General features: G+C 43.8%; 1 protein-coding gene across 2 annotated transcripts in view; it reads right to left on the bottom strand.

Annotated features, from left to right (window-relative positions):
* GPR141 (G protein-coupled receptor 141) overlaps positions 1-12311 on the bottom strand; it is a 61832-nt gene extending 49521 nt beyond the window's left edge. For both annotated transcript variants that reach the window (XM_029589508.1, XM_029589510.1), the window contains exon 1: positions 12236-12311. The gene's annotated coding sequence lies outside the window, so the exon portion shown is untranslated. The remainder of the gene's footprint in view (positions 1-12235) is intronic.
* Positions 12312-12634: the final 323 nt, after the last annotated feature.

Genomic DNA, 12634 nt, shown 5'->3' with positions numbered 1-12634 from the left:
CTTACAGTACAACTTACAGGCCGATACAGTACAGTGTGCTCCGGCGGAGCGCACTGTTAACCCGCGTTTGGATGCGCGCTTTCGACGCGCTAGCTTTACCCCTTATTCAGTAAGGGGTAATAGCGCGTCGAAAACGTGCGTCCAACCCCCCCCCTGAAACTAATAGTGCCCGCAACATGCAAATGCATGTTGATGGCCCTATTAGTTATTCCCGCGCAATTCAGTAAGTAAAATGTGCAGCCAAGCCGCACATTTTACTTTCAGAAATTAGCGCTGTTGCGGTCCTGCCCGCGCTTACCTTTCACGACCAGCCGGGCCGCTGACGCTGCTGCCATTGCCAGGCTCCCCCCCCGGCTGCCTCCAGCCCTGCACGGCAGGGTCGGGCCACCGGGAGCTCTCCCATGTGGCTGGGACAGCTGCCACCGCTCCTGTGTTCTCCGACGCTCTGCAGGCTTCCCGGGGTCTTCAACCGGCAGGGAGGCCGACCCTGCCGGTGCCTGCTGCAGCCCGGGTCCTTGGCCAGCAGGGAGGTGCCTGCAGTCTCCCACAGCTCCCTGCAGCCAGCCTTACCTCTCTTCCTGCTTCAGTCTTCTCGGCTGGGAGCCGCTCCTGCAGCCTGCCACCTCTCCAGCTTCAGGGCAGGGCTGCTCCGCTGCCTGCCTGGCTTCCTTGGGCCCTCCACGTGGCTGAGGACGCTACCAGCTTCCAGCTCTCTTCTCTCCAGCTTCCTTAGGCGCGGGCGCACGCCTCTCGTCTGTTCTTCAAGGGCCAGCCAGGTGTGGCCCCCTGCTGACCCCTCCCTGGGCGTTGTTCTCTTCAGCCCTACAAAAGGGCTCAGCGTCCATTCCAGCTTTGTCTTCGCATGGAGTTGGTCACTCCTGCTATCTTTCGCTCCAGGAGTCGTCCGTGTTCCAGCACTTCTGCAAGGTCCTGTGTTTCTTGTTCTCTGTCGGAGCTCCTCGTCTTTTCCTGATGTCTGCCTGCCGTTCCAGCCCTGATGTCCACCTGTTGTTCATGTTCCTGCCCTAGGTCTGTCTTTCAATCCGGTATCCGTGTTCCAGTCCAGATGATGCAAGCCTTGTACCATGTTCCTGAAATCGTCTGAAAGCTAAGTACCTTGTTCCTGAATCTCCTGCAAGCTAGTACCTTGTTCCTGAGTTGGTTAATGGTTAATGTCCTGGTACCTCGTGGCAAGCCATATCTCCCATGATGCAAGCCATGTACCTCGTTTCTGAGTCTCTGAGAAGTCTTTACCTTGTTCCTGAACCTTCTGAAAGCCTGGTATCCTGCGGCAATCCACATCGTGGTCCGCGACCAGCCCCATGGGCGGGCTGAGTAAGGCACTTCATGTTGCCAGTCTTGTACCTCGCTCCTGAGTCTCCTGTATGCCTTATACCTCGTTCCTGAGCACATCTGTGCCTGAGTCCACGTCTGTGCCTGAGTCCACGTCTGTGCCTGAGTCCACGTCTGTACTTCCAGTTCCTTGTTCCTGAGTCTATGTCAGTACCCGAGTCTACGTTGTCCCTGAAGTCTCGTCAGTATCTCAATGTTCCAGTCTTTGCTGCCCTGGCCTCCATCCAGCCTGCCGCTTCTTGCCGTACCCTGCGGCAGGTCCGAAAGGGCTGGGAATGGTCGGAGAACTGTTCATAAGACCAACATTGATTTGTTGGGTCTTCCGAAGAGTGCAGGTCCGGAGGAGGGCCTGTCTTCCCAGTCAGCACTCCAGCCTCGTTCCTGTCAAGCCCATGCTCGGGCATGCCACGCCTACCACGGCACCTCCTCAGAGTTCCGCTGGGGTCGAGCCGTGGCCCAAGGACACACATCTCCTGGGAAGTGGGACCGCTCTCCTAGCGCTCCCCAACAAGCGCCTACCCAAAGGTAGGCATTAATTTCTGCCGGCACTGAGAAAGTGCACCCTCTGTACACCCTCCGACTTACTATCATGGAGATAGTAAGTCGGAGGTCCCAAAAGTTAAAAATAATTAAAAACTTAAAAAAAATTTTAAAAATGTTAAATCGGCCCACGGCTCGCGGGTTGAAAACTGGACACTCAATTTTGCCGGCATCCGATTTCCGAACCCGTGGCTGTCAGCGGGTTTGAGAACCGACGCCGGCAAACTCGAGCGTCGGCTGTCAAACTCACTGACAGCTGCTGCTCCTGTCAAAAAAGAGGAGCTAGGGATGCGCTAGTGTCCCTAAAGCCTCTTTTTACCGTGGGCCCTCATTTGCATGCGGGCCGATACCTAATCGCGTGCACAGGAGAGTGGCCTGTGCGCGCGCCGGGAGAGTGGGCGCTCGCCCGCTCTCCCGCGACTTTTACTGTATCGGCCCGTTAGCTGGTTTGTGCAGTTCAAGAAAATAATTGTAACTTACAGTTCATTATCTAGAGGCTTCTGTCTCTCTCTAGGGCCTCCCTCACCCCTCGGGCCCTGACCTCTTATCCCTGCTTGCAGTGATCCACCCCAGAAGCCCTTACTGGGTTGGGAGTTAAGTAGGACTGGTACAGATAGCTGTAGATAGTCCTTTAAGGTGTGTTGAGGGAGTTTTTTTTATATATTCCCTCACATACCCTCCCCCTCAGCTTGGCATTGTCAGGCTGGGCATCCCACCGTGCCCAGGTTCCTTCCTGGCTCCTGATGCCTTGTGAGCTGGATCCACAGGGCCATAAACTGGGGTCAATCACATCCCAGAATAACTGGATAGGGGAGCTCAGGAAAGATTCTCTTGACCTGCCAGGGTCATCAGCAGGACCTAACTGATTGGGTATTCCTGTTTGTCCCCATGTATGCAGGTAAATGTCTCTTTTCTCTTGTGATTGATGCACTCTTTTTGGTGGATGTCCTCACGAACAATAGTCTTGCCAGAGCCTGAATCCACAAATGGTTGGGTGGGCACTCCACCTAAATCACAAACTTTTTACAACACTAATGAGGAACATCCACTAAGCTACAATTGTGCACTTTTGTGAATGTGTTCACCCAGTCTTGTTCCCATTTATATTTCTCATTCTGTTATTGCTGCCTGCTCTTTCATGTGCTGTTCCTCCAGCTTGTGTTCACACTCCATGTCATCTAACCATGGACACTCTTCAACATTATTGTCCAGCACCTTACAAAAAGATCATGCCCACTGGGTGGATTTGCTTTTGCCTTTAGTCGTTCCCTTTGAGGGCTCTTTATTTTTGCCCCTTCCAAATAGGCAGCAGTCCTCCTGATGACCATTGCCCACACAGAAGGAAAAATTGTCCAAAGTTTAATTCCTGGGGTGAGTTGAATTCCCTAACATCCCTTTCATTTTCCAGAGTGAAGATTTTTCCTGCTTTGGAGTTTTTCCTTTATCTCCAGAGACTTCACATTCTAGTGTGGGCTGCGTCACTAAGCTGACACCCAATACTTCAGGTCTCTCAAATTGGCAGTCCCTTGCCAAATGACCTCTCTGACCAACGTTAAAGCATGTGGAATAGACTGTGGCCTGAGTTCTAGGTACAGAAGACTAGCTATCCACTTCTGAGGAACGCTGCTGGGGACCTCCACTCTCTCTGTTTTGCCAGAGATTTTGTGCAGGCTGTCTTTCTAGCCTCCTTGCCACATCGGCATTAATTGCGCCTGGTGGAAGTTGTCCACCACTTCTAGAACTCTTTCCAACGTAAGCCCAATTCCACATGGCGGGTCAAGTACATCTAAGAATTGTTCCAGAAGCACCTTTTGGGCTACTTTAAGGGCAATCTTTGCCTCTGGCTGTAACTACTTCCAGCCAGCATCCGTCAGGCGATAAAACAAGTTTCAGGGAATCCCCCCATGCTGCAGGAATCCCCACCAGAAATGCTGCTGCTATGTTTCTGAGGTGTACCCACCTCTCTCCAGGATAGCGGCCTTGATTTCTGCATAGGTAGCCCTCCCTTCTGGTTTGGCTGCTTGGAAAGCCACTTGACTCCTGCCCATGAGCAAGTTAGCCAGGTACTAGTCCAACTTGTTTCAGCCAAGCCGACAGGTGGGTGGTCCTCTCAATGTTTTTCAGGAAGATCAGGTTCTCGCCTGCCTTCATTTTAAACAGGATGTAAGGAAACAGATTTGCTTGAGGTATCCTGGTCACAGTGCTCTGCACTGCATGTGCTACCTGAGTTAGCACTGTATTTTGCTGCATAAGTTGTTCTCGCAGCACCTGCTGCTGGTCAATTAGAGCTTATAGGGCATTCTGCAATTGCTGAGTCCTGTAGCAAGGACCTGGACCACTTGCTTCATCTTCCCTGCTTTCTGAGCCACTTCTAAACTGGGTATCTCTCTGTGGAAAGGAGATGGGGGAAAAATACCCCAAAAAAACCTGCTGACCTATCTGGCCTTGGCTCACAGGTTGATCCCTGACTGTGCAGGCAGGGCTACCCCCCTTGGCCTATTGTAGCTTCAGCTGGGTGAGTGGGACTGGGAGGTTCCAGGAGAAAAGAAAAAACTCTGTAGGTTTTTTTCTTCCCTGCTATGGCTGTGGGCTTCTGTCTGTGCTTCCTGCTTAGGCAAGAGATCCCACTTCTGCCATCATATGTGATGCCGAGACTTTAAACTGGACTCTGGCAAAAATCTTTATAAGCTTCTTGATTGGTGAACAATAATAAGCAAAACAACTTAGCTGGATTGCACAATTCAGCAAAACAATTGTAACTCACAGTTCATTATCTCGAGGCTTCCATCTCTCTCTGGAGCCTACCTCATCCCTCAAACTCTGGCCTCTTATTCCTACTTGCAGTGATCCATCCTAGCCCAGAATCCCTTGCTGGGTTTGGAGTTAAGGAGGATCAATGCAGATGGAACATTTTAAAAAAGTGGTTATTAACCCGTTCAAATAATACTAAAACAAAAGGACACTCCATGAAACTAACAAACAGGAGATTCAAAACAAATTGTAGAAAGTACTTTGCACTCAGTGTACCTTCAAGCTGTGGAATCTGTTGCCAGAAGAAATGATCAAGGTGACTAGCATAGTAGGGTTTAAAAGAGGTTTGGACAAAGTTCTGGAGGAAAAATCCATAAAATGTTATTAGCCAGATAGACTATACTAAGCTATTGCTATCACTGGGAGTGATAAACAAGAAATACATCTACTTTTGGTGATATGCTGGGTACTTGTGACCTAGACTGGCCACAATTGGAGACAAGATGCTGGGCTCGATGGACTTTGATCTGACTCAGCACGGCATCTCTTATGTTCTTATACAGCTCCCAGCACACACTCCAGACACGGTAGATTGCATTTTTTTTTAATTATTATTACTTCCTAAATATGTGTAGGTTAATGAAACAATCTCAGCCAAGGTAGGAAAGGATATCAGCTCTGATTACTTTTAGGTTGGGTTTGTTAAAAATTCTTCTATCAGGACTGCCCAATGGCTCAGGTGATGTGCTGTGCACTGCCATGTGGAAGGTCCTTGGATTGGTTCCCAGGTCTACTGGGGCTGGGGATGCCATGGAGGCTGCATTTGCAGCCCCTTGAGGAGGAAGTAGCTGTGATACTTGCTTAAGAATGACACTTACTGGCTTGATTCAGGGTCCATGATTGCAGGATTCTGGGAGGAGCCTTGGTGCATGGACCCTAGTCCAGGACCACCAATACAATACCAGGCTAAGCAATGATGGGAGGGATGGATATAGAAAGGGGAAAGAAAATCCCAAGATAGTTGCAAATGAAACCATATGGCACCAAATTCCAACCCTGGTTCTGACATAAAAACCAAAAACTGCCAGGTCCAAAGGAGGAAATATTCTGCTTTCAAAAATGTGCACTGCATTTATTATTAATTATTTGTTATTAATAATTGCCATTATACTATCAAAAATCGACTATTGCAATTCGCTCCTCTTTGGCCTCCCAATCTCATCCATCAAACCCCTCCAAATGTTACAAAACTCTGCAGCTAGAATCCTTACAAATACTAATAAGAGATCACATCCCCCCCATACTCAAACTCCTCCACTGGCTGCCAATTAAGCAAAGGATTCTTTATAAAGTGCACACAGTAATTCATAAATCCATTCACAATATCTCCCCACTCCACCTAAGCACCCAACTACGTCCTCACTCTTCAACTAGACCCATCAGAGGAGCATATAAAGGCACACTCTATGTACCCTCAACAAAATCCTCGCTTCAGAAACGTGCCATATCTACAGCAAGCCCCGTTCAATGGAACGCGCTCCCGCCAGATATCTGTCTAGAGCTCTGCCACTCTACATTCAAAAAGAAACTTAAAACCTGGCTCTTTAAACAAGCTTTTCCAGGACCATAAGCACTTTTTTCCCCTACAGTCAGCAAGAGTTCCTCACCATCGCATACCCCAGGTTCTATACTACTACTCGACTCTGTATCTAATCTCTTGCTGCAGGACTCATGTGACATTTACTGTTTTGCTTTTATGTTTTTGTTTTTGATGCTCAATGAGACTTGTTAGCCAATATGTTTACTTTACAATGTTAATTTTGAACTAGTTTACCCTGTTCCAAGTTCCGTAACCTTGTTCTATGTAATGCCTCTAGGCGAAATTTATGTTCTGTTTCAATGTAAACCGATGTGATCTGTATTTCATACAGGAACACCAGTATAAAAAAAATCTAAAAATAAATAAATAAATGTATCTTTAATGAGTTGTATGAGGTGGCATAAAATGTTTCTGTTAGTCAAATATAAAGTGTTAGTGCAATCAGTGTTACCTCATCACCCCAAACTATCAAACCAGCATAAAACCAGGCTTTACAAAATCAGTTTAGGTAATTTATTTGGCAATTACAGTAGATTAAATCATTAGGCCTGCGGGCAAACATCACCCTGATCCCTTATAAAGCATAAACAACCAAGCACAGATGCAGGGAAGGAGATTTTTATCTATAGGAAGCTTGGCAGGTCTCTAGTGTTGTTCATAAAGTATGAAAGGACTTTAGAAGCAAAAACATAGATTTACGATAAAAACAAGGCATTCCAGGAACACATAAAACCAAAACAAGAAGCAAAACCACCCAACAAAAGGCAAGCTCTGATTCTAATGCCATTGTGCCTGGCTAGGAAGTTAGTGGCTGCTCAGGAATCTCCCAGTCCTTAGCTGTATCATAATTGATATTACATCGAAATCATCAACTCAGTGTGCTGTGGCAGTCAAAAAAAGCAAACAAAATGTTAGGGATTATTAGGAAGGGAATGGCAAATAAAATAGAGGATATCATAATGCTTCTGTATCGCGCCATGTGAGACCGCACTTGAGTACTGTGTGCAATTCTGGTCTCCGCATCTCAAAAAAGATATAGTTGCACTGGAGAAAGTACAGAAAACGGTGACCAAATTGATAAAGGGCATGGAACGGCTCCCCTATGAGGAAAGGCTGAAAAGTTTAGGGCTGTTCAGCTTGGAGAAGAGATGTCTGAGGGGGGATATGATAGAGATCTACAAAATCATGAAAAGACTTGAATGGTTAAATGTGAATTGGTTGTTTACTCTTTCGGATAATACAAGGATTAGGGGGCACTCCAAGAGGTTAGCAAGTAGCACATTAAAAAATAAAATCGGAGAAAATTATTTTTCACTCCTCGCACAATTAAACTCTGGAATTCATTGCCAGAGGATGTGGTTACGGCTTTAGTGTAGCTTTAGGAGAAGTCCATAAACTGATATTAATCAATAGGGAATAATAGCCACTACTTACCAACATTTATAGCATGGAATCTATTTAATGTTTGGATACTTGACAAGTACTTGTGACTTGGATTATCCACTGTTGGAAACAAGATACTGGGCTTGATGGACCCTTGGTCTAACCCAGTATGGCATATCCTATGTTCTTATGCACTTTTAACATGGATTTTAAAGGAATAATTATATGCACACTTTCGAGTTCACTTTAATTCTCATGGTGAGAAATATTATTTATTTATGTCTTATCACAATTTTATAAGCCTCTTGTTCCATCAATTGCTTGCAGGAAAGATGGAATCTGGAACCATGATGCATTTTTGTGCTGCTCTGTACTCTGAGTGTTTACAGCACAAGAAACAGAGAAGATGAAGCTTGAGATCCTGCTACTTGAATCTGGGCTAAAATTCTATGGCTGGAATTCTCACATCTTAGAAAACCAAAGCATCCTGTACCCCACCCAACATGGCTTCAGAAAATCCCTCAGCACTGAGACTCTCCTCTTATCGCTCACAGACACAGCTCTAAGAGGCATCGATGCCAGTCATTCCTATCTTCTCATCCTACTGGACATCTCTGCCACATTCGATTCCGTAAACCATGACATACTAATTACACGACTAATGGAGATTGGCCTAAGTGAAAACACCCTCAAATGGTTTCGATCCTACCTATCCATCAGATCCTATAAAGTTTCCCTCAACAACTGCAAATCAGAACAATTCCCACTCCCCCACAGAGTACCTCAAGGATCATCCCTCTCCTCCACCCTGTTCAATATATATATTTATTTATTTATTTAACAGTTTTATATACCGAATTTCTTGTAACAGGTTACAAATCAAAATGGTTTACATAATAACAATAACAGTGCCTCAAATAGTGCAATTACATAAAACAGAGGAATACAGAACTAGGATCATGAAACTGTTGAAACAAACCAGGGTATATATATATATATCGAACTATGATACATGGCTGGTAGAGAATGGTTAGGTTAAGACCATGGTATTGGCAAAGGGCCTTGGGAATTGGGGCTAAAGTAGGACATATAGCATTTGACTGAATCGAGAGAAAGCAGGCAAGAGTCAATGAGTTACTGGTGATAGAGTTGATTTAAGATCATCTGGCGTATGATTCAGCAAAGGCCTGCTTTTGCTGAATCATATTATTATTATCATATCATATTATTATTATCATATCATATTATAAGCATATTATAAGCATATTATATATGCTCCCCCTCTGTAAACTCCTCTCCAGTCTGGACCTCTCATATTACATCTATGCAGATGACATCCAGATTCTTCTCCCCATCAAAGAAAGCATGCCAAACACCATCTCACTTTGGGATTCCCTCTCCATCCAAATAAAGAACCTCCTCACTCAATTATCGCTCACCCTCATCCACAAAAAAACAGAAATCCTACACATCTCAAACAAACCCTCAACAAAAACCATCAAAGACATCACCCCCATTCAATCAAACACCTTTCTCTCCAATGAAGTTAGAGATCTTGGTATCACCCTCGACTCAGAACTCAACATGAAAAAACACATCGGCCTAACAATCGGAGAGGGCTTTTACAAACTCCAAGTCCTCAAAAAACTCAAACCACTACTATTCTACCATGATTACCGCACAGTACTACAATCCCTCATACTCTCCAAGTTGGACTACTGTAACTCCCTTCTCCTCGGACTATCTGCCTCTACCACAAACCTCTCCAGCTGCTGCAAAATGCAGCAGCCAGATCTCTCACAAACACCAACCGTTCATCACACATCACCCATTCTAAAAGAACTCCATTGGCTCCCCAAAACAAACAGGTCACAATACAAAATCCTCACCCTCCTGCACAAAACCATCAACAACGGAAAAATCAAATGGTCTGAAGACCCTCCCCAACCCCACGACTGCCAGAGAAACCTGCGATCTCAAAACACAGGCCTGCTTGCCATCCCCCACACAAAACTAGTGCACCTTACCTCACCAGACAACGTACCTTCTCAGTAGCTGGCCCCACCCTCTGGAACAAGCTACCCTCCCAACTCAGACTGGAACCCTCCACCCAATCGTTCAAAAAACAATTGAAAACATGGTTATTCCATAAAGCCTACCAACACACAAACTAATCCCCTCTCACCCCTCCTCCTCTCTTCTGCGTTCCATGTCATACTCTCTGCCCCCTTGCCCTCCCACCTCCCATGTCTCCATGTATCATTATTAAGACACCTTAATCTCAAGTTATTAAGACACCTTACTGCTTTGTTCGATGTAAACCGAGTTGATTTGATTTGTATCAAGAAAGTCGGTATATAAAAGCCTTAAATAAAAATAAGTTAAAATTGGTTACATGCTATTTTGTATATATTGTATCTGTTACAGCCTATATTATATATATTGTATATACCGCATCTGTTAAGAGGCACCCTAGCCCAGTTCTAAAATTGAATTTTCAATATCCAGTCCTTAATATTTATTGTTATATTTGTTTAATGTTCACCCATTAAGGTTTAATGTTATATACGTTTAATGTCCCCCATTAAGGTTTAATGTTACAATGTATAAATAGTAAGATACAGCTGTCATACTATTCCAACTGTTATAATGTGAACTGATGTAATGTACTCCAACGAATGTAGGTATAAAAAAGCAAATAAATAAATAAAATATTTTCCAAGAAAATCAGAGAGTCACTGGCAAGTTACTCTCAGAATGACAGAGTAGGGTCAGAAATTATTTTTTGCTCATCTGTTCACCCCAATTCTCAAATAAGCCTGCAACCCACATAAAGCTGTCTGTGGCGCTATGACTATTGCTGTCTGGATATAAAAAATGCATACATAAGAATGGAATTAGCATAAATTTGAAACTTAAGAATTAGCCTGCCCAGCTCTTCTTATTGATCCAAGAATGAGGTGAGTGAATGAAAGTTGACTTTTATTTTTTAAAAGTTTCTTTGTACTTTTTGTAAAGCAACTTCATCTGTTCTTGGATTTCAAAGCCTTCACAGTGGTGGTCCATGCCCTGGTAGTGTCCTATTTGGACTATTGTAATGGTCTGTGTAAAGGGTGGTAAAGAATGCGATGTAAAGGGTGGTAAAGAATGCGATGGCACAAGCTGTGCTGAGTTGCCCAATCCATACTCCTGCTGGTTCCTTATTCCAGTCCGTACACTGGCTTCCAGTAGGCCAGTGGGTACAATTGAAGATTTTTTTGTTAGTTTTTCAGTCTCTGTGAGGAAATGATCCACCCTGCTCAACCCTAGATTTGCCAATAGGCACCCATTATGTTTGTGCCTAGGGCAGCAAACATGTAGGGGTTGCAGACTGGCTAAGATTTGATGCCTTCAAGCCTTGCTGATCTCATTCCACAGAGAATAGCCCTCTGCTACTCTGTAACAGCCCCTGATAGGAGGCAGGGTAAAAGCACTCAAAGTGCCTAGGGGCGGCAAAATCTGTCCCCGACTCTACTTGAAGGACAGATTGAAACTGAACAACTCTCAGCAAAAATTGTGCTTTAGCTAGGGAGGTTTATTAATGGTCTCTTCATGAAAAATAATGAGGAACGTTAGGACAAAGGCAAGAATATTTTCTTTGGTAGTGTTTTTTGCCACAGAGAACTTTTAATATCTAAGGATTCATGTTTAATATCTAAGGCACCCCTGATAACAGTTCCCATGCAGTTTGGTGTAAAGATTTTATAAGTCACTGATGTGGAGCGGGGATTTATTGAATGCTTGTGAAGTATGTTTTTTAATGTGGATTTTAACATTACAAATGATTTTTATGGTTTATGATTTTTTCATTTTTAAAAATTTTAAATATTATTTAATGGTAATTTATTGTATTTTTATTTTTAACTATGTATTCATGTTAGTTTTGCACACTGCCTTCAGCGGCTTATAACGGTCAGGAAAGCAGTTTAAAAATATTTTAAGTCAATAAATAAATACATATATATATATATATACTGCAGACGGTATACAAAATAATTGAATTCTAAATGGTTATGAGAGGTAAATGAATGGACAGTAGCCAGGGTTGAAGCCTTGACAAGTGGTGCTACTGCTCACAGACTTGAAACACGTTCTAATTCAACCCCTTTATGTCTCCAATACAGGCATGCGTATTTTTCTGAATATAAAGGAAATCATTAAAGGCTACACTGTACAGGTTTATTTTTACTCTTATGGGAAGTGGGAGAAGAGAAATACCTGTTTTTGTTTCAGTTCAAATCAGAAACAGTTCTGCCTGGCCTGATGATTTTAAAGATCAAAGCTTTCTCTAGTATACTTAGGGGCTAATTTTCAAAAGGATTTGCGTTTGTAAAAAGTAGTGTATATTGTAGCCATTTTCAAAAGCCTATTTATGCGCTTAAAGTGGTTTTACACATGTAAAGCCCTGTTTTAAGTGTGTCAATCCTTTGGAAAATTACCCCTTTGGAGTTTTGTTGTCATAAAATCCTCTTGCATTCTAAAATACTTCAGTATCTGCATCCTATGTTAATACTCCTGGAGTTCCATGCTACTTTGTAAGCTATTTCAGAGAATATTTTGAGTACTTACATAGTCTGTATTCTGTAGCGAAAAGAATACAAAGTCCAAGGCTAACTGCCTGCAAGTCTGTCCAGTCCAGTCTGAAGCTGTTAACTGTAAACACACAGTACTTCCTGAATCTTAACAAGTAACCACGGTAAAGTCATGCATATATCCGCAGGCACATGCTCAGACTACCAACAGGAGAACAAAATGTACCTTTTGCACTGTGGAATGTATTGCAGATGGATTTGCAGGGAGAGAGAGTAAGATATACAGTTGTTTAGAAAAAGGGTAAAAGCTCTTTATTTTATAGAAGCTTTTAATTTATAAGGATTTATTATCTTATAATCAAGCCGATAAAGTACAGTGCGCTCCGGCGGAGCACACTGTTAACCCGCAATTGGACACGTGTTTTCGACGCGATAG

The sequence above is a fragment of the Rhinatrema bivittatum genome, chromosome 2 (genome assembly GCF_901001135.1).
Source record: "Rhinatrema bivittatum chromosome 2, aRhiBiv1.1, whole genome shotgun sequence".
Lineage (NCBI taxonomy): Eukaryota > Metazoa > Chordata > Amphibia > Gymnophiona > Rhinatrematidae > Rhinatrema > Rhinatrema bivittatum.
This window is presented reverse-complemented; position numbering and strand designations above follow the sequence as displayed.